Genomic DNA, 27673 nt, shown 5'->3' on the forward strand with positions numbered 1-27673 from the left:
ACATTTTATCTACTTGTAAGCTCCTGATAAAGTGCATTGCATGTGCCCAGGGACAGTAGAATGAATGTTACTAGTGAGCCTGCAGCACTGGTTGTGTCACCCACATAAGTAGCCCCTTAGCCATGTCTCAGGCCTGCCATTGCATGGCCTGTGTGTGCAGTTTCACTGCCACTTTGACTTGGCATTTAAAAGTACTTGCCAAGCCTTAACCCCCCCTTTTCTACATATAAGTCACCCCTAAGGTAGGCCCTAGGTAAGCCGCAGAGTGCTACGTAGGTAAAAGGCAGGACAACAACATGTGTGTTTTATATGTCCCAGTAGTGTAAAACCCCTAAATTCATTTTCCACTACTGTGAGACCTGCTCCTTTCTTAGGCTAGCATTATGGCTACCCTCATATACTGTTTGAGTGGTAGATTCTGATCAGAAAGGGGTAACCAGGTGATATTTAGCATAGTCTGAATGGTAATACAAAATCCTGCTTATTGGTGAGGTTGGATTTTATATTCCTAATTTAGAAATGCCACTTTTAGAAAGTGAGCATTTCTCTTTACTAAAATCCCTTTGTGCCTTGCAGCCTGTCTCCAATCCATGTCTGGACTGGGATGGTTGACAGCTCCCTTATGCATTCTACCCAGACAAGCACAAACACAGGACACTCAGACACATCTGCATTCATCTGCATACTGAATGGGTTTTCCTGGGCTGGAAGGGTGGAGGTCCTGACACTTACATTTCAAAGGTTAGTGGCCTGCCCTCACACAATGGACTGCCAAACCCCCTACTGAGTCCCTGGCAGACAGACATGGAATGAAAGGGGACCTTGTGCACTTCAAAACCACTCTTTGAAGTCTCCCCCACTTCCAAGGCATTTCTGGGTATATAATCTGGACCTGAACCTAAAACCCGTTAAGAGAAAGTGCCTGGCTGCCCAAAGGACTCACCTAGACTGCTTTGTTGTGAAGGACTTCTCCCTTGCTGTTGCCCTGCTGCCTTGCTGGCATCTGACTTTGCTGAGAAGTGCTCTCCAAGGGCTTGGATTGAGCTTGCCTCCTGTTTTCTGAAGTCTCAGGGCCAAAAAACGTCAACTCTTCAAGGAAACGCCTTGTGCCTGCCGGAAACAACACACAGTCTGCCTTGTGACGAGAAAATTGATGCAAAGCCGAACCAGAATGACGCAGCCCACCTTCCAGACTGAAGATTGACAGGGCGCCTGCATTGCAACAGGAAATTTGACGCACAGCTCTACCGAATCAATGCACAGCCAAGCCGGAATGACGCAGCCTGTCTTCCTGAGTAAAGAATCGATGCAGCGATTGCCGCGTGACAGAAACTTTGACGCAACGCTTACCGGATTGACGCAATGCCTGTGACTTCATCCCGCACACCCACAATTTACATGCATTGCCCCTGGGCGTCAAAAGAACCCCGCATCGCAGTGAGAACCCAAGACTCTGCCCTGGAAATCATTGCAAAGACCCTGCAGCGTGGAAAGAAACGATGCACACTTTATTTTTTCACGCATCTCTTCCTCTGCGGTCTCCATGCGTGTCATTTTGATGCAAACCTGACTAGGATTGTGGTCCCTATTTGGACAAGGGGGAATACCTCTGCCAGCCAGAGACCCCATTGCTAACAATAGACATTTGTGAAGTTTCATCAGAGTAGAAAACATGCATACCATTGAGGTGTTGCAACATTTCAATGGACACACATATATTGGTATCAGAGGCTAGGAATGTTACTGCCTTGCTAATGTTCTGTTAGTGGAAAGTGGCTATACAGCATTGTCCTTGGGCATACTGCTGTAAGCATGACATATAGGCAATGGTAGCCCACTCACCATTACATTCTTGATAGATATGTATCAACATCATGTAATAATTGAAAGGTCCAATAATGAATCAACATCGGATATAGTTGTGTCTACTTGCTGTTGCTATAAAGGATGTAGCAAATGAGTGCTGGCTGTTATGTTAGCAATGACACATATGTGGTACAGGTGTGGTGGTTCACATGTGAGTAGTATTGTAAGTGTATCTAGGCTTATGGCTTGCATCTTGGTAGGTGTACCTGTCATGTTAGCAACACATGTGCTTTGGCCCTGAGAGTCCTCCATGGACAGATGTAAGGCTTGCCATGTCTGACGTGTGTGTAGTGATGTACCTACTCAGTCAGTGGCCCGTTGATGGACTAATTGAATGATAAGGTAGGTCTGATTGTCATCTTACTGCACTGTATACTAGTCCATATGTAAAGCACACTTTTTTTGACATCTTATGCCTGTGTGTAGGACAAAGATCTTACTTGACTGATAAAGTTTGTTTCAGAAGACCAATGACCTAGATGACTTGGTCCACATTGTATTTTCAATCCTTGATACATCACTATTGGTGCATGTGGGTGACACGTGTTCTGACTTCTTAATAGTTTCTTGAAATGTATAAAAATTTGAGTTGTTGCATATGTCCATTGTGTATGGTTGTAAGTATGTGAAATGAAGAAGGTATGGCTTGTCTACACTAGAATTGCTTGCCTTTACTTTACTTTACAACACATGTCATAGCCTGGTACATGACATCAGAGTGAAATATTTGTATGTGTTGAGTATGTGTTTTTGATTTGTGATAAGCAACGTCACATTCCTAAACTGTTGCTTGATTGGCGCTTGACTATGTTGTTGTGGATAAGGAACCTGTATCATGTGGTAACGTCACCTTGTCATGGTGTGGTCAGTGTGAATGGTCAACTTCATTCATGGTATTGCAGGTGTCAAGTAGCTTAGCTGGTGTTTAACAATGTTCATATTGAGGGACATACATCATATTTGACATCGCTATGTTGGCAGTTTACTGGCACTACCTGGGGGTGTTGTTGAACAGGATGTAATGAAACTTATGTGTACTGTATTGTCAGAGTCACCAGATCATCGGGGTCTGTGTACGTTCCCAACACGTCCACCACTGAACAGCTCCAAGACTCTGATAGATAAATCACAGAGACTGAGAGAGTTCAAGAGGGGAAGAGGGAATTAGGAAGGGAACAGCTGGGAAGGAGACCTGTAGTAAAAAAAAGGTTAGAACACACAATATGAAAATTATATCTCCTGAAATCAATACTAGACTATGATTCTAAGCCTATTCACTCTGAAAACATGAACAATCTAAGAGTTAAGTTTAAAATGACTACGTTTCAAGATGGCCGGATACCTGTAGGGGAATCAAGATGAATTAAATAAAAACTTTCTTATTCAAGTACTTTCCTTTACATGAGAATCAGAAAACTCATTCTGACTAAATTTTAAACCAGTCATATAAATCCTGTTTTGAGAATGTATACTAGGACCATACAATATTGCATCTAGAAACTCTGGCCTTCTGTGTACTCTTAAAATGTTTCAACACAAATTGCGCATATTGCAGATATATATAGATATATATATATAGTAAACACCATAAAAGGATTGTGCACCATGAATAACACAATATGGATTCAGGAAACAAATCACATAACTTGTCAACTCGAATATTACACAATAAATATCTTAGAAAAGTAGCATACAATAAACAACATGAATTAAACTTGAGGAGAGAATTGTGCGTCTTGCCAATTCGAGTGTTACCATGTTAAATACCAAGAAATGGTAGCACGCAATGAATATCAAAGTCAAATCATCATTAATCGAATCGAGCGTCTTGCCGATTCGTATCACACGATGTAAATGTCAAGGAATAACAGCTCACAATAAATAACAAGATCAAAGTACAATGAAACGAATAGCGCTTCTTTTGCCGATTCTTAAGCCACCATGTAAAATGTCAAGAAATGGTAGCGTGCAATGAACAACAAAGTTAAATGCTCATGAAACGAGTTTTGCGTCTTGCCAATTCGTAAAACATCATGTAAATGTCAAGAAATAGTAGCGCGCAATGGACAACAATGTTTAAACACCATAAAACGAATTGCACGTCTTGCAGATTCTTAAGCCACCATGTGAATGTCAAGAAATGGTAGCATGCAACGAATAACAAAGTCAAACCTTTATGAAATAAATCGCGCGTCTTGCCTATTTGTAAACTACCATATCAATGTCAAGAAATGGTAGCGCCAAGTAATCTGTTACTCATTTAAGAATTTAAACCAAGAATATGAAAATTCTAAATAACGGTGTTGGGACAGTCCAACCACCGTCTTACTGCCTGGAACAATGATCACCAATGAAGGATTAGGGCAGAAGACTGGAAGATCCAAATAGGCCGCCGGGACAGGAGCTCAGGAAGAAGCTGCTGCTCTGCACCGGGACCTCTGAATAGTGAGCACTGGGAGTTGGGCTGGCTCTCTTTTATGAAGTCTTGGCCCAGCCCAGAACCACGCCCAGGCATGTTGCAGGGAAAGTCTCTGGAAGGCCCTGAAAAGGGGCCACACCCTAACACACTCTGAAAACCTGCAGCAATACATTGCAAAGGAACAGTACTTGTAAGCATATTAAAAATAAGTTTTCAGGATTGAAATCTGCAATGCAAAAGGTTAAACCACAACATATCAGCACAATGCATAAATTACTTTGTTTTGAGAGTGCTGGGTTTTTGCATTTTTGTCACCAATAGAGCGCGTACTGCTCTGGTGTTGACATGTATGATGGAAGTGTTATCTTGTGAATCTGATTAACATACCTGACTTTCTTTTTTTCAGCATCAGCACTGGCAGGCCAAGGAGACGGGGCACAGCTGAGTGGGGAAGCTTCTGGCCATGGGACCTCCAGTCACGAGATCACCAACAGCAAGGGAGCCAGTGCCCTGGAGGGTGAGGGGAGTGCCACAGGGTAGACTGAATCCACTACATATTCTTTGGAATTCTCCTCCGATGGCCACGTCCTGCTGGTGGTGGACCCATCTAGGACCACCCCAGTACCATCTCTGTCCACCACCCCCATTCTATCACTGCCACCCGTGTTGCGCCCCACCAAGTTGACTGTTCCCACCTATCCAAGAGGGTGGGCATCTCCGTCGCCGCAGGCACCTCTGCTCCAGCCCCTGTTAGCTCTGCTGCCCTCAGTGAGGAGGCTATTGACTTTGTGAGGTATATTTCTGTGGGTCCATCAACCATTGTGCATGCCATTCAGGGACTGGCAAATCAAATCCAACAAAGCAATGCTTTCCTGGAGGGCATTCATGGAACACTGGATGACCTACAAAGATCATTTCAGGCTCTGGCCTCCACACTGGTGGCAGCCATTCACCCCTTTTCTACCGTCCTCCACCACCTTCCTCTTCCTAGTCCGAATCTCCCTTCCCTGACCAAGCCAATGCTCACAGACAGGCAGGTATCCACCTCAACATCCAAGGGTTGCGCACACAAACATATGTACCGCAAGACACACCACTGGCACGCACACAGACAACATCCACCTGCAGACATAGCAACAGTCATGACCGGCCCTGACAGCACCCCCCAACACCCAGCACCACAGACACAACACCTGGAGCACATGCAGATACCACACCAACATTCAGTGATCCAGCCACCACACTTATCCTACCCGCAGGCAGCACCCCAGCAGACACTCAGACATCCACCAGTCACTACACCGGCAGACACCACAACCACTGACATGCCTACGTGCAGCACATCTACCATACCTGCAGTCACCACCCCAACAGACAGCTACCTACCCACCACAGCATCCCCAACACCATTACCCACCTCATCCCAAGACACATAAGCGCCTTCACTCACCCATCCAACAGACACCCACTACCCTTAAGCATACCTCCCACAAACATGCACCCAAGACATCCACACCTAAACATCAGACAGCCACTCCCTTGCCTCCCACACCCAAACCCCCTTCTGACAACCATCAGCGTGTGTCTAATAATTGTTTCCTTTCCGAGTTTGACCTTTCCCAACTACTTCCCCCGTGACACCCCTAAGAGAACTGTTTCCCTTCCCAAGGCCATCCCTTCCTCCTCCAAGGCCTCCCCAACCCCCCTGCCAGCACCCATGCCCTCTTCTGCCAAAAAGAAGTCCACCCCTACCAAAAAGGTCCAACCCCCTCCCAAGCCAAAGCCTAAACCTCGCTCTCAAGCCTGAGCCCAACCAACCCCTCTGGTACTGCTCCCCAATTATCTCTGAGGTGCCTGCATGCCTGCCCACTTGATGCCCCTACCTGTGGAGGTTACATGGCAGTCAGGAGTCAAGTTGGGGCACCATTGTGTGCCTTTGGTGCATATTGTATATATGGACTTGCCAATGGCCTTTTGTAAAAAAAATAATCATATATCATAACCAATCAGTTGCTGGGTTTCTGGTTGCATTTCCTTTCCTAGGTTTGAGATGTTCCTGGCTGACATTGGTTGTGTGGCAGTATTTGTGTGTGTGTGAGCTGCTTGATGCTTCCAGTATTGTCTGAGCAGTGTGTGAGGTTGTATGTAGTGCTGTTATCTCCCAGGGATGGGGTGTGTTTTGTGTGATGGGTATCTGTATGTAGCTGAATTATTGTTGTCATGGTAGTGTGTTGTGTTAATGTTGATATGTGTTTGTAGTACAACTTGTGGCTTTGTGTGTTTAGACTGTTTGAGTCTGTATGCATTGTGCATGGCATAATAGTTTTGGTCCGACCGTGGCGGAAATCTTGGCACTGTGTAATCTCATAATGAGTTCGGCAGAAACATGATCTCCACCTGACTGGTGGTGGCTCCAATCAACCACGGCAGTCTGACCGCACTGGCAGTGCCGGTAGTGCTTTGGTGGGATTCTGTATGCATCACCGCCTATGTCATAATTTGGCAGTCTTCTCTGCCAGCCTGTTGGTGGTCGGACCGCCACTGCCAACATAGCAGTCCTCGGACCGCCAAACTCATAATGAGGCCCTAAATGTCTCTGAAGTAATATGAAGGATAAGTTCTATGGCCTGATGTACTAACGCATTTTGCAGTTACAAAGCCTGTGATTCATAAAACCTCAGAGTTTGCAAGAATAAAATTACTTTTTTACAATTTATTATACCCTTTTACAATTTGGAAGAGCCTTTCTAAATTACAAAGGAGTTTTGCAACTCATTCCATATTGCAGTTAGCAGGGGGCATACAACTCAGTGCCTTTTCCTAATGGCGAATCATAATGAGTTGTATCAATAATTTCAACTGCTATTGTGTAACTGTTACTGAATCCGCAAAATAAATGGTAACAGATTAATAAATTGGAAGCCATCCCCATTCAGCAGCTCCCCTTCTGGAATCATGTCAGGCAGTCTGGGGTGGGGCCCTACATACTCACCCAGAAATCTTCCCAAAGAGGAAGTATTGTCTTACAGCATCATTGGTAAATTTAAAGAAAAGGGGCTACTTTGAAAAAAAAACTGATTGCAAACACAGGGATGGTTGTCTGCTTTTCCTTGTGTTCCTGTGTGTGTAGCTAATCATAGGGTGTCACACATAGCTACCTAATTAATATTCATTAGGAATATTCTGTAACTACATATTCTGTTACATAGGTCACATTGTAAAATTGCACAGGTGTCACAAATAGTTGATGCATTACTTGAGATCTCTCTGTTCGTACATTGGTCCCCTAACAAGGTTATGTGAAATTAAACGCAAGTAAATAATCATGCTGAAGAGTTTCCCACAAAGGAAAAATATGGGTTCATCTCAATCTAGTGCAGAGGTGATGGAAATGAGAACATACATATAACAGGATCCCAGCGCTGATCCTCAGGATGCCAAGGAGCAGGAGACTCTTAACAGCAACAGGCACATGGCAGAGACAAACAACAGCTAAACAAATAAGGACAAAAAGCCAATTAGAAAGTGCTCAAGCAAGGATTTAGCATGAAAAGGGAACCTAAATGGAAGAAAAAGAGAAAGGTGGGGTAATGTGAGGCCGAGTGAGAGGAACAAAGAGCCAGATGTGTCAAGCTCTTTTACTGGGCTGTTGGCTACCGGTAAAAGGCTTATTGATATGTACGATGCCTATTTTGTGAGTTGGTAACCTGTTACCGACTTTTGAAATAGGGATTAGGACTCACTATTAGAAGGGGTGTTCCAAGGGTGTCCCTTCCTAATAGCGACTTGCATGCCCATTTATGATTGTTTTGTGACCGTTAATACTGTCACACAACAATCGTAGTTACCACCAATTTCAAATTGGTGGTAACTCATTCGTAAACTTCTGCCTACCCTGAAATTTTTTTATCTAAATGTATTTTTTTTTTAATGCATCCCGTTTTCCTTTAAATGGGCTGCATTAAAAAGAAATGCTCTATTTAAAAACAGTCACAGACATGGCCACCATCCCTGTGAGTACGGCCATTCACGAACGGGTCACACATTGCAACGTGCCTCATGAATAGTAATGAGGCAGGTCTCTTGCGACCCATTTGGGAATACCAAACAGCATTAAACACACTGTTGTACATAGCAGTTTACGATTTTGTAATAGCAATTTGCAAACCTCAAGCTACATACATCTGTCCCCAATAGAGAATAGGAGCCAGTCGAAGAAAGAATTGCTGTAAAGATAAATTAACTATGGGAATATTTTGAGTGGCCTAATTGCCTACTGATGGGCACAGCATATTCTCAGGGACAGATTTCTTGCTGGTTCCCAAGGCTAGACACTTTTCAAGCTGTAACCTAGCCCTGACACACGTTCCTGATGTGATTTAGCCACTTGGATCTTCATACTCGGGGAACAAAATGCTTCTATTGCTACCTTTCAGATGTATAATGAGAAGCTGTTTTCCCCACTAGGTTATTATTTTTTTTTTTTTACCTAGGCATTCCTCTTCTGTTTTCCTATACAAGTTAAGCTCTTTCACAAGAAATGTCAGAGTTAAAAAAGCATGCAAAATCATCTCAACTCGTTTAGCATTTTTGCATGTGGCAGAATTGCTATGAGCTCCCCTTCTGCTTGAGGTGCTGGGATGTTCGTACATGTTTTATCCTTGGCGTTTCTGGTTTTTTTATGAATCTTTTTATTCAACATTTCCAGTTATGAGTGGTTCCTATTCCAATTTCATAATCCTAATATTGCTTCTCTTCAGGTTCGAATCCCCGATAAATAAATGAATTATTTATATGAACTGCAAATGTATTTATCAATTAAACTGAGACTAGACGGGTTGAAGTGGTGCTTGCGCGTCAGACCTTAATAAGTAAACTTACAAGGGGACGCAAATAGGTCTATGAACCTTTTGACTCTCAATTGAGATGATCCCACCATAACTCCAGTGTATGCAGATCAATAATCAATAACCTCAATATTCAGTGATAATCAATAGCATTAGTAATCAATGAAGTCAGTAATTGTCACACACCATGACCTTTCAGTCATGAATAACCACACCTTTAGTAAAAGTTAGAATATTTATTTCCCTATATTAACAATTCTAAGGTCACATAAGTTATCTCAAATTCAAATGATACACATACAGAAACAACTCTGGCTGTCCAAAGCGACAGAAGAAACACAGTCTAATCGAAGCTTGAACTGCTACACATTTTAAGGTTACAGTGCAAATCAATAATAAGAACAATTGTGCAAATGATACCACATACATTTAGATTCAGCAAAGAAAGACATCAAACATTATCCCCCATAGCAAACTTTCATTAGTAAGAATCCCTCAACTAACACCAGATTAGCTTCAGCATGTTGGGCTTCCATGCAAAACAATTTAGTAAACACAAATTTGGAAAACATCTGGCTATGGCTCTATAAAAACAGCACGGTTGGTACCTCGAAAGAAAAAGCAAACATTGCATTGCAAGTCACAATTAGTAATTCATGTAACTCTCCTTAATTGGATCAGCAAGCTAAGATAGTCTTCGTCAGCAGGACATCAGTTCGGTCAATAAAGCATCAGGATTCAGCATCAAAGTTCAGAAAACGCAAAGACTTTAAGCAATTCGAAAGAATAGAGGTAAACCCTCAAGAAGAATGGGGAGAATAGCTTATGCACAATGGCAAAATGTTCAATGCTCAATGCTGCTTTCTTCTCAGTGCAGTCCTGTTGAGTTAAATTTCCTAAAACTAATTCCCAAGTCCCTATTTGTCAAGGTATCGCATGTTCACACTTTGTCCAATAAAACTAAAACTTAAAATCTATGAATTCTACTACTACTCCATTCACATGTCGCTGATTGGCTTCCCTTGTAATGTCCTCATCATCCGGCTCATCAGGTAACAATATTGTTGCAGCTTATACTCCAGTCAGTGTCTTCATTGTTCTCCACCTGAGATGGTCAGTCTCACACACATTACACTCATAATGTTACATTCAGCAAGGACAGCATCTTCTAGCAGTCAGTTCTCATGAGAAAAGACTTTTAGCTACAAGCACATTTAGACAGTACAGTGGAAAATCACAGTTTAATTCCGTGAACAGCCATTTTATTAAATGTTAAGAAATACAGCTTGACATGAGGCCGTGCAACTGGGCCAAGACCTCCCCTAAGTTAAGGCCTACAATTAATAAAGCTAATACATAATGCATAACCCTTAATATGACATATTGCTACATTATTCAAACAAATGATCAACATTTCATATTATTAAGCCATTAATAAGTACACTTCGTGAAAAATGACAGCCACTCATTGTGATCACATTTTCAAACGTGTGCATTATTTTTCAATGTTATTACCTTTTCTATGCCAATCCATTGCTCAGAATACATGAACACTCATTTATACTTTTATTAAAACACCTGCGCCAGCAGTAGGTACTGATTAGTGGGACAGTGGAAGTGATTCAACGGTATTAAGAATGAAAGTAGTGCTGTTCATGGAATGGAATGAGCATTAGAGAGTGACATAATGGGGGAGAAGGAATGGGAGAGAAGTTGGATTATGGGAAGTAAAGTATTTGCTTGTGTCATAAGAAGGAGGATTAACAGATTTGCTTATGTGAGCACTTTTTATAGCACGTACATGACGAGAGGGTATCAACACGTTCTACATACAGTAAAACACAATTTTTCACTGATAAAAATAGGTACATCGATTGAAAGGTTATATATGAAGTTAAGTATATGTTACATCATCTGAAGTATGCCTGGTACATTTTATATGAAGGTTACATTGTTTAATATATATTGGACACTCTCAGTAGGAAGTCGTTGGCGCTTACCAGCGATTCCCTCTAGTGAGAGCTAGGGACAGTGTTTCTATGACCTGTATGAGATTCTACCAAGGAGACCTATAGTACAGTAGGAGTCTGTGATTGTTTCAATGCTTGAATTTACTAGGATGAAGAACGGTAGAGCTTGGGTTTGAATATGTTAATGGAGCAGTACTCAATTCTCATTTGTGCCTGCGTGTCTTTTGAGAACTGTAATCATATGTGTTATTACTCAATCTCCTATGGATTCTAGTATGAAAGATTATGTCCAGACTTCTATTTTAGTGTTTCCTACTGCCGCAGATAAATTTAAATTTCTTAAATTAGTAATCTTCCTTTATTCAATTAAATAGTATCAACCATGAATCACATAAATACATAACACATAATCAAAATAAGCTAAAAATATACATGTTTAAAGCTTAAAATTCTACCAAGTTCATTTGTCAGCCAAAATCCAATAAATAAAATCCTATAAATAATAAACAATTTGCCCTATTCCGCCAAGTTATGGCTCCCCTTAAAAAAGACCCCATGCCCCGGCACACCAGTACATCAGGGACCATGCGCAGCCACACAAAGGCTGGCCGATACTGCACAAAGCCCCTTTTCCTCAGCAGGGGGAGTAAAAATTGTCGCCTAAATGGTGCATAAAAATCACAGTAAAATGGATCAACAACTGTGAGGACACCCCATCACAAGGGAAAATTTGTATGGATTTCAGGTCATATTGTCCAAGTGGGAAGCACAAATTACTTCTAATTACTCCTAAAGCGGAAGCGCGAAATGAGTGTACTTTCCCATATATTCTGTACAGTCAGGAGATACATCTCTGGACCCATCAACATCTTTAACATTAGGAAATTCCTCACTGATTGTTTCCTTAGTTCCACTGCCTCCCTCTTGGCTCCTAGAATATTAAGAAGGTTCTCCTTTGCCCAGCGTACATCAGAATGTGTTACACACTCTAGGGCATTAAACATTTCTGTTAAAAATATATTTGTTTATTGATTTTGTACTGCATACAACATATTCTCATAACAAGTTGAGCAATAAACTCATAGGAATAATCAACACAATTAAAACAATTAACATCCAACAACTCGTCCGAGTCCCACCCCATCCAAATGAAACAGTCATACAGCATCAGGACTTCCAGATACAATAAGGTCCATTCATCGTTAGCCCATCTCACACGATATAAGTGTACGGGGAACTGGTCGAATGTTTCGCCCCTATGTCCCACACTCCCCCACCCCTCGCCTGCATGACTCTATTGTTGACGGCCCATCCTCGGGCCCCGAGCCCCCGTATCCTAGTGGTCTCGCATCTCTCAAAGGCAGCTCACTGGTGCCATATCATCATACAATTCTGATTGCCGGTGCAGAAATATGTCCAATGGGGCCCAAACATCCCTAGGGCGAGATGAGGGCGGCAGCAGCACAGCATATGTCTCAAGTTGCATCCTACCGTATACGAAGTCAGAAAGCCAGTCTTTGAACTTCGGGGCTCTTCCCCTGCCCCAGCGGCACGCCACACTACGTTTAGCTAATAACAGTGTAAAATCAACATATCTACAGAAATCTGGTGCAATCTTCTCAGTGTATCCTAAGAGTGCAATCAGCAGCGTAAGTGTCAGTGGTGCAGAAGCAATAATAGACATTGCTCCCTCCACCTCCCTCCAGTACTCCAGCACCCTCAGACAGGTCCAGGCCAGGTGTAGGAAGTCTGCCCACCTTGGCCCCGCATCTATCACAGTTGTCAGTAGCTCGGAGGTTATGCATGTGGAGCTTCACCAGGGTGTAGCAGAAACAGTGTAGGTATTTATAGTGTATGATCCATAACCTGCTGCTAGCGGTAATATTTCCGGTTTGCTGGCAGCAATATGCCCACTGGGCCTCCGTAATCTAGAGTTGCAGGTCCTCCCCCCCTTCTAGTACGTGCCACTCCCTCAATGCCCGGCTGGTCTCGCTGTACCAAGCAATACAGGGTCGACACCAAGTGTCGCGGGGCATTTGATTGCAGCAGAATATGAAATGCTTGCATGTATGGCAGCTCCCCAGGGAAGGAGGGTGACAGGGTCCTTATAGAGCATCGAAGACGGATATACAAAAAAGACCTCCAAGGGGGTAAGGCGACCCCCCGGCCCGGCTTCATCCTGTTCTTTAAAGCAGGAGTTTACATACAAGTCACCCCAAGTGTGAGCCTTCATCACAGCAAGCAGTCGCACCCCAGCCGGTTCACAAGTCATCAAGATAATTTTTTGGCCTGCAAGCAGCATCAGCGGCGAGTATAGTAATTCACTACCCACTCTAGTGGCTAATTTGTTCCAGGCTAGTTGTGTACACCTCACGGATGAATTGCGAGGCCATCCACCGCCAGGTCAGGCCTAAGGTAGGCGGTGCTGAGCCCCGGCTCCATATATCCCTGCTCCACTGCAAGATGTGCCATGTGTGGGGGAGAATGGTACCAATAATACGCAAAATGCACCTGTGCACAGTTATAATATAGTTCATAATCTGGGGCTTCAAAGCCTTCGCGCTCAAAGGGTTGCATCATGATTTCCCACTTAAGGCGCAGCTGTTTACCAGCCCAAGCCAGTCTGATCATCTGTGTTCTTAGTGCCTTGAAAAAGGGACGGGCCGGGGGGTGCGGTATGTTGAGAAACAAATAGAGAAGCTTAGGGAGCACAATCATCTTCATCAATGATATGCGCCCTGCCAGAGACAATTTAAGCTATCCTCAGGGTTTCTTAAATACAATGTGACGTCATCCGCATATAGTGAAATTAGGATGTGCTGGGAGGGGGTACGAATTGCAGAAGTGGCATGGTTTTGATGCAGCAACGCCGCCAGCGGCTCCATCGCCAGGGCGAAGAGAAACGGCGACAGCGGACACCCCTGCCTCGTGCCTCTGTCAATGCGGACTGAGGCAGGCCGGCGACCATTAATCTGCACCGTGGCCACCAGATCCGTATACAGAAGGGCAATCCACTCCATAAACATGCGGGGAAAGCCCATGCGCCTCAATATTGCCTGCAGAGAATCCCATTCTAGGGTGTTGAAGGTCTTAGCGGCATCTAAAAATACTGCTACTGCCGTGATCTCAGGATCTATACTCTGCTGTACAGTAAAGAAGGTGCGCAGGTTATGTGAGGTAGATTTACCCAGTATAAATCCAGATTGATCCGGCCTAACCAAGAAAGACATCAAAAGACTCAACCGATTCGCCAGTACCTTCGCTAGTATCTTGGCATCGCAATTAATAAGGGACAACGGGCGATATGAATCACAACTCGTCGCAGGTTTACCTGGTTTCAATATAGTAGTTAACAGAGCCTCTCTCATAGTGGGCGGGAGGACTCCCTCCTGTCTCGCCTCCCGATAGACCAGTCCCAGCCATGGGGCAAGTATGTCCACATAGGTTTTATAGAGCTCGGCTGGAATGCCGTCAGGGCCCGGGGCTTTACCCAATTGCAGCTGCATCACAGCCTCCCGGATCTCGTCCTGTTCAAGTTCAGCCACCAAGAAGGCCTGCTGTGCATCTCTAAGCCAGGCCAGTGCCACCCCCTCCAAATACCCGTGAAAATCTGGGGGATCCGATCTAGTAGAGAAGTACAAACGCTGGTAATAATCTGTGAAGGTGTTAAGTATCCCTCACCAGATGGCCAGTTACATCTAGTATCTCAGGTACAGAATTTTCGGTTCTGGCTGTACGTTGAGTATGTATTAGAGATTTACCCGGTCTTTCTCCCTCCCATAGGAGCGGGCCCTCGCATATTTGCCTTTGAATAGTACCTCCCGCTCCAAGACTTCCTGATATTCAGTGAGTGGTTCCCGCAGGCGACGTGCAACGTCTGCCGATGGCTCCCCCACCTGCTCCATCTCCAGCCATTTAATCTCTAGCTCTAAGCCCGCCAAGGTAGCTCGGAGTTCTCATAGAATACCTACACCTTTAGCCAGACTATACCCTCTAAGAGTAACCTTAAATGCCTCCCAGATCGTGACCACTCTGTCTACTGTATTCTTATTTCGGTCAAAGAATTCTGCTATTTCAGTACGTAACTCACCACGGAAGACGTCATCTATCAAATTGCCAGGGGACAGATGCCAGGACAAGAGGGGAGGGGACTCAAGAGGGACCCTCAGCTCCAGTACGACCGGGGAATGGTCAGAATATGTTCGTGCGATATATGTGACATCTACAATCCAGGGTATCATGGGGTGTGATATAAGCCAGTAGTCTAGTTTGGACCAGCTTGCATGCACTGCCGAGTAAAAAGTACCCTCCTCAGCACTAGGATGTAGCCTGCGCCACCCGTCCACCACGTCCTGTGCCTCCATGTCAGCCCCCAGTCTCTCCGCCGCTCTACATCTATGAGTCATAGCCTTAGTCCCTCTGTCCCTATGAGCATCTAGAGTAAGATTGAAGTCTCTACCCCACAGTATATATCTCGAGCCTATTTTCGCAATACTGCCCCAGAGAGCATCAAAGAAAGAGGGGTCATCGGTATGAGGTGCATAACAATTAACTATTGTCACAGAGTATTGTGCCATTCGGCCCCAGATTATGGTGTACCTCCCCTTTGTATTATTTTTTAAATCCTAGCGGTGTAAAGGGGTTACCCCTACGGACCAGGATAGATGTGCCTCTAGAGTAGGAGGAGTAGGCAACAGTGCAGCTCAGATCGAGTAAAAAACTTCCCCATCCACCCTCCCTCCCACATTAGCATCCCAATCCCGCCCGGAATGTCCCTCCCTTTAACTCCCAAACATACATCCAACCAAAAACAGGTTGACATTACAAAAAAATACATGAAAACCACAGTTAGATGGGGATTTCCCATTGGAAGGCCTCCAGAGGGCTGCCTTGAAACTCCCCCTGTTGTCAAGGGGGGTGCCCGGAAGGTTATATTAGCCCAGATGCGCCGGAAACCACCAGTCCCCCAAAGGGGCGCACATCAGGACCAGTCACTGAATGACTATTACGTGTGGACGCCACAGAGAGTGTATTTAGGTCCCAACTTCAAGGAGAAATTCACAGTAGCTCAAGGGGCAGGTTCATTCTGGGTCCAATAGAGTGAAGGGAGAGTCTGTCGGGCTCTCCTCAGGGGTTCTCAAATTGTCTTTTCTCCGAATCCCCTTTATGTAGTCATGTACCTGTTGGGGTGCTGTGAATGTCATACTTCTGTCATGATGTGTAATCCTCAGCCTTGCTGGATATAGCATAGCATATTGTATGTTAAGTTGTCGTAGTTTTTGCTTTACAATGGTAAATTTTTCTGAGCTTCCCGAGCGACGATCGGACTAGGCCGGGCGCCGGGCGGGGGTCTAGCCATCAGAGTCCTGTGTGCTCTCGCCACTATTAGTAGCCACGAAAAAGCGTCTTCTCCAAATAGCGTAAAGAGTAATCGCTCCACGAATTGTTTCATCTGGCCAGTATTCGTCAATTCTGGTATACCCACTATGCGTATGTTGTTCCGCCTAGACCTAGCTTCTAAGTCTTCATTCTTTATCGCTATGACTTTGAGGAGTTTATCCATTTGCGACAGTTGTTCTTGTCTTTTCTGCATTACATCCTCTACATTAGAAATTAGTTGTTCAGCTTCAGTTATCCGTCCTGAAGGTTTCTCTAGCCCAGCAGTGAGTAGGTCTAGTCTTGTGGTCATAGTGTCCATTTTGCCATCAATGGAGGATAGACTAGACTACATAGCAAGCAGAAGCGCCTTCATCTTGCCAAGGCCAGACTGTGCATCCTGCGGGGGCGGTGAAGCGTCCTCCTCCACTTGGTCTAGGGGGGCCCTGCTGTGTCTTTTGGCTCCAAAGTGCAGCTTCTGCTGCTTTGCATCAGTTCTGCTCATTATGGACACGATAGGGGAACTCAGCTGGCCTCCCTCCGGCATTCCCCCCTCGTATTTCTGTCAATAAGGCAAACTATGCGTCACGTAAGACGGGTGCACCAGCGACAATAGAGCAATAGAAGGCCTGAGGGGAGAGGGGGGCACCAGACCACGTACCTCTCCCAGCGCCGCAATCAAATGTCTCGGTGGTGCCTTTACCTTTCCGGGCAAGGGCGCTTCTCACCTTCAAAGTCCCATCCGGTTTTGGCCAGTCACCCTCTCAGGCCCAAAAAGCCCTGACATTCCGTAGTTCACCGTCCTCCTGACACGCTCTCTCCTTCACGATAATCTAGGCCCCACCTCGCTCCATGTTTGGTCCAGCTTTCCTGTACTCCCATGTGCAGTCAAGAGGCTCTCACCCCCAGCATCGCTTCTGATTCTCCCCCATCCAGCTCGTCAGGCCTGCCAGGCCTCGGCCCTCCACCGCGCGTTCATCTCCCGGCCCCGGGCCACGCGACTCCGCACTGCAACCCAGGCCGTGCCTCACAGCTTGTCTGGTGCGCTTCTCGTATGTCCTTACCTCCACAGCGCTGCATACGTTGCACCCAGGGTGTCTGCTTCTCCCTCAGCCGCTGTCGTGCACTGGGGCTGGCTGCCACCACAATCTAGTCGGCAGGGAGCGCAGCAGCGCCCAGGCAGACTGCCCAGAGTCAGCAGGCCCACCTAACGCATTACGTTCTCTCGTCGCCGTGCAGCGGCGTCCCGCTAATATCGGCGCATATAGCGAAGGTCTGACATCCCCGCACACCCCTCCGGCAATCCCAGGGCCCGGCACCCGAGTCTTGGGCAGGATATTGGTGAATTGTTCTTCCGAGCAGCAGGAGCCTCAAGTTAGTGCGGCCATCTTGCTCGCCCGCCCTCTAGCGCCCCCCGGCATTAAACATTTCTGGGCAGCCAAGGGATGTAGCGAGTTCTTTTATACATGACAGCCAAGAAATCTCTAAAGCATGATCGCATACCATACAGTCATGCAGGATGTCTCTGTTTAGGGAGGCACACTCATTTGACCAAATTGAAATCCATAGCAGAAAGGGCACCATCTTAATAGCATCATCTATGAACTCCAGATTCAATTCCTCATGTATGCAGAAACCGGAGGTATAAATAGTAGTTAGTCACACTTCATGGTTTGTGGCAAACCACTGATTAAAGTGGGTGCGGTAAAGATCAATGGCCAGTGTATCAGCCTTCTACAGAAGTGATTTTCCTCTGACAAGGGAACCTTGCTTCCCAAAAGATTCCTCGCATTCTCCCTCCGTCCCAAACCTCACAATTGCATTTGTTCCTGAATGTAAGTAACGGAGCAATGCCACAAATTGGTGCTCCAAGCCCATCAAGGTTAGCCTTTCCCATAACTTACTACGATTCACTTTATCGAATGCACACCTACGATCCATAAATGCAAGATACAGGGTGCCCTTCTTGATTGGGCAGTAGGATTTGGGATCACTCCAGTCCCTTTTTTTATAAATGGGGATAATACACGCCAATTTTCAAGAAGAAGGGATCCCTACATTGACTGCTGCATTTAGGACATTGAGCAGTATGGGTGCCCACAGCTGAGGACAGCATTTGTATAGATCAATAGGAATGGTATCCAGTCCCGGTGCTTTGTGGCTAGTGCTGTCCTGCATCGCTTCCAACACCTCATCAAGAGTAAATCTAATAACCAAATTAGGGGTGTGTCCATGCAGCTCATCCATTTTCCTCCCCTTGGGTACCCCCTATAAAAACCCTGCAGAAATGGCTCACCCAGACATCAGGTAGGTTATTACAGCCTAGCCCTTCAGTCTTTTCTGTCCCAAAAGTGCCCCTATTTACAATCTTCCAGAACAGGCCTGAGTTCTTAATGCACAACGCATGTTACAGATCCTCCCAGACCAGCTCCTTGAGCTGCTGTTTTCTTTCTTTTAAGACAGATTTATACTGAGCTTGAACACTGCTCACATAGGCCTTATCTCTCGACTGTGCCTTTAAAGCCTTCTTCAGGGATGTCCTTGCTTCACAACAGGGCTTACTGACTGAACCACCCTGATGCTTAGGAGTGGGCTTTTCAGTTTTGGTCATACATTGTTTAATGGCTTAATTTACTGTGGTCACAGCAGCAATTACATCCCCCAGTGGGGGGGACTTAGCCATCTCTATTATCAAAGTTAGGTTTTGGCTCACCACCCTCTCCAGTACCTGTGGGATGCTCACCTGTCTCTATCCAATTCTCCTTCCCTGATCCTTTATTCTCAAAGCTACCGGTCCTCCAAACACAGGTTTGCACATGTTGTATGGGAAGTTTATAGAAACCGTAAGAGGGTTATGATCACTAAAATACTACCTTACGACCTCACCATGCTGGACCAGATTTCTCAATGAAGGGGATGCAAAGATATAGTCAATTATCACCCTGGCCCCTCTCCCCACAAAGGCTGGTACCTGATATTCACCTGCAGACTCCTGGTCACCTATATTCAGCAATCACAGATTCAGTATCCCCTTGATAAGGGACCTTCCCCTTGCATCCTGTATTCCCTCAGATACATGCACACTGTTGTCCTGCTCAAAGGGATTCACAGCTGTATCATACCCCCCTATCTTCGCATTGAAGTCCCCAGAAACAATGGCACAAGATTCCATATCACACACCTCCATTCTTCCCCTCAATAACGGCAACACTGAAAAAAGGGCCCCAATTTGGCATCCAGAGTCCCATACTGCTTTGTAGAAATTTATCAAAAAGACATTAACCTTGTTTGGAAAGATCACCCATATAATGAGGAGATTCCGATGGTTACAATCTATTTGATATGCTTTTGCTATCTTGGAGGACCGAACCAAGGTGACTAAACCCCCTTGTGGGCGATCACCAAGAAACCGCTCAGCCAGAACTGCAAACCTTTGAAAACCATCCCAAACCACTCCTCCTTCTGACCAAGTCTCCTGGAGCAAAATCAAATCATGATTTACCATGAACTTAATCCATTGCCTATCTTGGAGTTTGGTGTCATACCCTGCCACATTCCAGGAAATTAAAAGGGTCTGGGAAGTTATCTCACCCACACCTCCCAAACCTAAGCTTGCATTGAAGGGCCACAATGGAGCCACCATTTCCTCCTGTGCTATCAGAAACCCCCATTAGTACCGTCAATCATTCTCTTCCAGATCATGGCTTCTGGTAAATCTGCATTCCAATCTAGATGACTGCAGTTTCTCCTGCAGATTGCTGGACCCCCTGGCTTGACACCCATCCATGGGCCGAGTATGCCTATAGGAAAAACTCAGGGGGACCATACCAATTTCCTCATTTACCTGGGGAGCCGTGTAACATATCGAGAGAAGTAGTTGTGCCAACCCTGGGTATCTACAATTTACAATGGTACAATCCCCTTTACCTTCCATTTCCCGGGGGCCCACCCAATCCTTCCGACAAACAAAATAGTCCTAAAATTCTTGCAATTGAAATCAAAATTTTTGCCCAACCTGTGTCCTGCCTTGTTTTTTAGTTGATCAATAGATTCACTTGCTCCCGGCCCTAGGGGTAGGACATTTGTAAGTACCACAACATAGGGGGCACAGTCAGGAGGAAGGTCCAAACAGATAAGTGGGAGGCCATTGTCAGGATACGAATTTTGCCTCTGTTCTTGGGACACCACTGCTTTCTCTCCAGTCCCACTCCAGGATCTCCCTCCATCTCCAAGTCTGCCTATATCCCTTGCATCTGTCCACAAATTTGCATGGGCCATCTTTGTGCACTTTACCAGGATCCCTAACTTAGAGTGATACAGGGGCGTAGGGTATCTCTCTCCTGAGCTCCCGGACTTTCCTCTGACAAAGTCTCCTTCTCGTCTGTGGGACCATGACACACGGGATCCAAAGGCCCAAGGTTTGTTGGTACTGTATATGGCCCCCCTGCCGTTCATAAGGAAAACTGCAGCTTCCAAGGCCTGCAGTGTTTCTTTTACCAGGACCAAGCTAGCCTCAGTCAGTTCCTTAATTTTTACCAAAAGATTCTCAAGACCGGGACCTTGGCACTGGCCGGCATCAATGCCCTCCTGGGTACCAGAGTAACTCAGATTTTCAGGTATTGGCAATTTGGATTTTTTCCCGGGTTTCTTCAGAGGTTTTTTTCTTCTTGGGTGGGGGACTACTGCCACCAGGTGGAGAGTCAGACAGAATCCTCTTGCTATTCCTTGATAAGTCATCCAACCCATTTTTCCACACTACTGGGGGGATTTGGACAGAACCTCCACCCTACCAATGGCTGCCCATCTTCATTAACAGAAGACTCCAAAACCTCAACATTGGGTGGCACTCATTGCAGGTCACTTATTTCTAATAAAAGCCATTTGTCTGCCAGGTCTATCTCCTTTGCAACCACCCCAACCGCCCGGGCAAGAAAGGAGTCTAGCATTGAATTGGATGATCCCTTCCCCCCTGCACCTTGTTCTCCATTCTACAGGGTCCTCTTCCTACCCATCCTGTTGGTTTGGCCAGCTGTCTCACAAATACTTTTCACCCAATTGAGTAATTACTGCTGTGGGAGGGAGAGACAAAGCATCCTCTCTGGCACAAAGTTAGGGGGAATAGTAGTACTAGAAGGTTTTAAACACTCACCCTACTTTGCCAGGGCTTTGCCCGGGCTTGTCCCACACTGCGGGGCTCGCTCTGTGCTTTTATAGCACTGCCTCGTGGTGATGGTGCACCGCCCCTTTCCCTGGGGCCTGCTGGGACTTCGAGTCCCCACTCACATTGTAGAAGGGCGTCCCCTTGAATTTGTTTTCATCGGTTGGCACTGCTCCACAATATTTAAGATACAGACCCCATTTTTTTACTAAAACAGTCTGATCCCATAGTCAATATACATATCTTGGTAGAGTTTGAGGTGTTGTGCTAATTTGCTAGTTTAGCTGAAGGTGTGAAATGACAATCACTAGTATTTTGCAACATATGCCAATTCCCTGGAAATATCAAATCAGGCTGTGGCGCAGCCTAAAGATGTGCAAAAGATCACGAATGGGTTTTGCACCTCCAACATAGGTCACTTGTGGTTAGTTTTGCTTTGAATAGTTTAGCAGGTATCAAAGAGTGTAACATTTTAAAGTATAAATATTTTAAGCATGCCTCACTTAACTATTTGTTGGGCACAATGAGAAGAGACCCACAACTTTCTTTCATGTTTTTCTCTCCTATCATGGTTTACCAGTGAGTCCTGGTCTCTTTTATTACTGCTATCGAATTTAGGAATGATATAAGTATATTGCAAGACCTGAAATAATGCGTTTGTATTTGCTCTACTTAAGTAAACAAGAAAGTACTGGAGATTCTTTAGTGTAAACGAAACAGGTCAGATTAATCCTGTTCAGTAATGTCTAAGTTGATGGCACTCCAAAATTTGGATGTTTGGTAAGTGAAATTCATGTCTTAAGCACACAAACAATTTCACATTTTCTTCCTGCATTGGATTGTCTAGTGTGGTTATGCCATGTACCGCCCCTATTCATCAGTTGTGGGGACGATCCCCAACTGACAGCGTGTGTTCATCTTTAATTTCTTATGAGATAGATTCAAAATTTCTAACATTTCTTCATCTGTGGGGATGTGAGTGTCAAAATTAGTTATTTACCCAGTTATGCTCTCTTGATGTTGGTTCACACTGGAGTTTTTTCACCCCTGGGTATGATACAAGTTAGTTGGGTTAGGGGGTGCTTTAATTGGAAAGAGGGCATGTCAGGGAGCACTAAACTTAGAGCTGTAGTGGTGGAGTGTAATTTTGAAAGCTTGAGTCCAGGTTTCTTACCCACCCACACAATATTTTATCCTGAGAGTGATTGTTTGCATGACTGCATTTAGACTTAGAGAGGTAGCATCCCCAACAAGGAATTTAATCTTAGAGTCATCACCATTTTGATCACTTGTAGTCTCCATTATACAGTGAGTGGTATCAACAACCAGCATGTAAAATAATTTTCCCTTTTGAGTTGACGGAGTTGTACATCATCTAGTACCATGTTCTGTAGACTTGAGTTGATCAGAATGTCCAGATACTTCTTGTTGATGGTCAACCATTTGAAGTTCTGACCATCTATGTACACAGTGTCAGTACCTTGGGATAAAGGGAGCATTTAGCTCCTGTCCCAGTTCATTGTTTGTCCAGAGAAATGTGGATCACTTGTCATTTAGTGTCACCAGTGTCATTATAGTTTTGTTTAGGCTTTTGAGAGTGAGCAGTGTATTGTCTGTGTACAACATGATTACGGAGTGCCTTGAAATCCTATCTATATCCCTGATTGTGCTGGTGAGTCATATTGCTACTGCTAGTAGTTTGAGTACAATAAGAAACAAGCTAGTGGGTGCTTATGTTATGTTCCTTTTCAATGTTATAGGCTGTGTTTTATCTCTAGTGCTGGACGGATACTAAGTAAGATTTACTATTCCCACTACCTTCTCTGCATCAGTGGGGAAAGCAATGGACCTCAGAGGGGTGTGCTATATTACCCCAGTAGGGAAAACATTGTAGTTCAGAGGGGTTACATTTACTATTCAGTCTGTGCAACAGTAGGGAAAGTGTGGCACCTTGGAGGGGTAATGTTTACTCCAGTCTTTGCAACAGCAGGGGAAAGCATTGGACTTTGGAGGACTCAATTTTACTATTCCTAGTCTAGTCTATGGAACAGTACAGAAATCACTGAGCTTCAGGGGGATTCAGTCTAGTATTTTCACTCCAGTCTGTGCAACAGTAGGGAAAGTATTAGACTTTGGAAGGGGGTAAATTTAGAATTGCCATTCCATTCTAACCAACAGTATGGAATTACTTCACTTCAAACACACCACATTTTCTATTTTAAAAAAAACCCAATTTACAGGATTATTAAAAAAAATGTATAATTATCAATGTAATAATGATATTTATTACTTAATTAATTAATATATACTTAATACAATTCCCACACTAAATCCATGCAAACCTAGCAGCCCACACTTGAAATATAACTATAATAAATAACACAATTTACTAAATGTATAATTAATTAACTAATAAATGTATTATTTGTTAATTAATTATTACTTGATTAATGCCCATCATAAATCTTTACAAATATAGCAACTTATAAACTAAATATAAGTAAAATACATCGGATAATAATTATCAATTGAACAATTAATAATATATTAATAATTAATTATTACTTTATTAACTTCCCAACCTATACCCCTAAAACCCAGCAGCCGGCACCTAAAATATAACAAAAATATATTTATTACACAATTTACATAAGTAATAATCAAACAAATGTTTAACTATACATGAATAATTAATTGTTAAATAACTATTACTTAATTAACTTTCCACCCTATACCACTAAAACCTTAGCTAGCCACTACAATACTATAAATTACTGATACCATTTAACATAAATAATATAGCAGTAAAAATTACAAAATATATTTTAAAATGTTATTAACAATTATACAGATAAAAATTACACATAAAATGTATATATCAACTAACACACATTAAAATAATTAAAAAACAATATTTTTTACAATTACATTATTGAAAACAATCGCAACAATAAAACATTTGTTCATAATGATATAACGTACCTGCAAAAGTGGTATTTCTGCACAACAGTTTTTTTGTATCACAATATTGTTTTCGATATTTCTGTTCCCAATATGGAAAAAAAAAATGTTGTCCAAGTACTACATCAACCACATTTTAGAATTTCATGTTTTGTTTTGACAGTGGAAATAAAATTACAAGCACCTACAGCTCAAAGAACTTTTCGACACGTGTTTGCTACATTTGCTAGAATGTGATAACATATGCATGTGTGTCTGTATGTGTGTTGTGCATGGACCTTGTGTGGCATGGGGCAAGATGAGTTATGTATGGCTGTTGGTTGTTGAGACAGAGTTTGTGATGATGTGTAGATTGTGCTCCTTTAATATTGACACATGAATATTAATGGTCAATAACATTGTGGAAAAATATCCGTATGTCAAGAATATTGTTGGACCATTTAATAAGGGTGTGATTCTTTTTACTTAGTTAAAAATATGGATGTAATTATTGTTTACTTTACTAATGTTAAATATTTTTCTTTCTTAGAGTATGTATTTCTGCTTATTTTTTGGTTTATTTATTGTGTATAAAAGTATTAACAATTTCAATTAATTTTGAATCTTTTTTTATAGTATTTTGTTATAGGTTGTTATATTTTTGCAGCAGATTGTTTAGTTTGTAGGGAAATGTAGTGGGAAGTGTTTGATGATGTATATGTATATTTAGGTTTTTTTTCTATTGTTAATTGGTTGTTTAATTGTGTCACTAATTAAATAATTATTTAATTAATTTATTAACATTTTTATTTGTAATTGTTTTCATTTATATTATTTAATTTATTTTTTTCACAATTGTTGATACTAGTATTTTTTGTTATAATCTAAGAAATCAATATTTTTAATATGTAATTTTTTTAGCAGGTTGATGGGTTTGCAGGAGATTAGGGTGTGAAGTATTGTTACTAATGTATTTGTTATATATTTTAAATTGTCAATTAGTTAATTGAGTATTTGGCATGTTGCTGGGTTTGTAGAGGAAATGGGTGGGAAATAGATTTTAAATATATGTTACATTTCTTGCATTAGACATGAAATTATTTCTTCATTAAATAATTAGAATAGTTGTTAGTTACTTTTTCAAAGGATTTTGGTCTGAGTTTTTAATGAAGATGTCAGGTCAGCTACTTTTTATTGTTAAATAATAGTTATTCATTTAGTTTGTTAATTATGTCAACAACTGTATTAATCACATGCGTATATGTATTAAGCAATTTCCAATTATTTATTAATATATATTTTTGATCTAGTTGATAGAGTTGAGATGGTAACAGTGTATTTAATCTAGTCAATGTCAAACTCTTGAGGATACACTTGCAGTGGGAATTGTAAATGTGACCTCTTCATAGTTCACACTTTCACTAAAGTAGCTACATTTAGAGGGAGACTAGTAAATCTGCCCCTCCAAAGTCAAACACTTTCCACAATGTTAGTAAATTTGGAATGAGAATAGTAAATTTGATAATCCATCTCTGTACCCGAGTCTGACGCTTGTTTCAGTGTGGCTAAAGGTGGAACTAGAATAGTAAATTTGCCCCCCACTAAGGTTCTAAACTATGCTCAATATGGCTGAGTTTGATGTGTCAATAACTAACTATATCTAACTGGCACGCACTTTGATAAGTGGATTTAAAAAACAAAAAGGCATTGGTGCAAAGTAAAAGTAAAACACAAAAAAACGTTTCAGGCATAAAGTTTAAGAATAGTTTTTCCCTTTACTTTGCCTTATTTTCAAATTCAACAGTATAAATAAAACCTTCCATCTTCACCCACAACAGGCCCACCTCTCTCCCGAAACAAATCACCCTGTCCCCAACCAATGACCAGAAAATGTTCACAGTAAACTAGTTCAAGCTCCTAAGTCCGGTCCCTTCCCAATTCACTACCCGCAAATGTCCTTCCCCCAAATAAAAAAATAAAAAAGGGCTTTTAAAAAGGGCATCATCGATGCAGGTCTGTGGTCTTTGCGCCAACACACACTGCATGTAGCATTGGAAGCAGCCTGGGTACTGGTAGGTGGAGGGGTACTGGTAGTGGTGTTTCAGGCAGCTCCCAGCTGGTGGTGGCACTACCAGTGACGTGGCTGGGATAGAGACACTGGCAGATGTTTGGAGGAACTGGGGCAGGGGACAGAGGCAGATGCCATCTCAGCCTCTCCCTCTGCCTTCAGAACTACCAACCTACGTTATTGTGCCTGGATGGCCTCCATCCTCTTCCCAGGCACAGCTATCTCCTGCTGAGTAGATTTTGATGGTAGAGCAGCAGGTGCAGCTATGTAAAGAAAGAAAAAAAAATAAAAAGGCAAATTATAAACAATGCTCTGTGCAAACACTTGTATAAAATTATATAGTGGCACAGTTGCAGTTCATTGCTTTTCCCCTCGGGATTTTAATGTGATTAGGAGTCACATGGTAATTTTGTTACCCAAACATGCCTCAAATAAAAGCACTGACTAGCTGCAAGGAATTAAGCCAGAATAATACCACCAGATTAAAAAAAATAAAGGATTTCCTAATAAAAAACTAAAAACAGAAACTTTGTGTGTAAAAAGAAAAAATCAATTATCTCTCATTAATGAGTAAGACATTATTCAGTATGCATTATGTCTATTCTTGTTGCGCTAAATTAATGGAGGTATGCTAGCGCATTGATTACTTTTTTGCTCTCTGCAGCTGGGGCAACTGTAATGGACAATTATCATGTCTTTATGTAATGACCCTGCTCTTCTCCAAATGTCTTTCAGTTGTACCCTAGCTCCAAAGATGCTGATGATCAACAATAATAATGCTAAATCACACACATCAGGTGTAAAATGTGGATTTCCTGTGTGCCATAAGTAGAAGATGGAAAAACGAATGCACTCTAGTACAGGGTAAGGAACAGGATATGCATTTTTTGGCACGATCATCACAGAGTATCCCATCCACAAACTTCAAAATCAGGCACCTAGGCGGTCATTATGAACATGGCGGTAAACCCCGTTCCCCACCGGGGCAACGCTGAACAGAATTCCGTCATTGGCGGTGAACAGAAACCC

The sequence above is a fragment of the Pleurodeles waltl genome, chromosome 4_1 (genome assembly GCF_031143425.1).
Source record: "Pleurodeles waltl isolate 20211129_DDA chromosome 4_1, aPleWal1.hap1.20221129, whole genome shotgun sequence".
NCBI lineage: Eukaryota > Metazoa > Chordata > Amphibia > Caudata > Salamandridae > Pleurodeles > Pleurodeles waltl.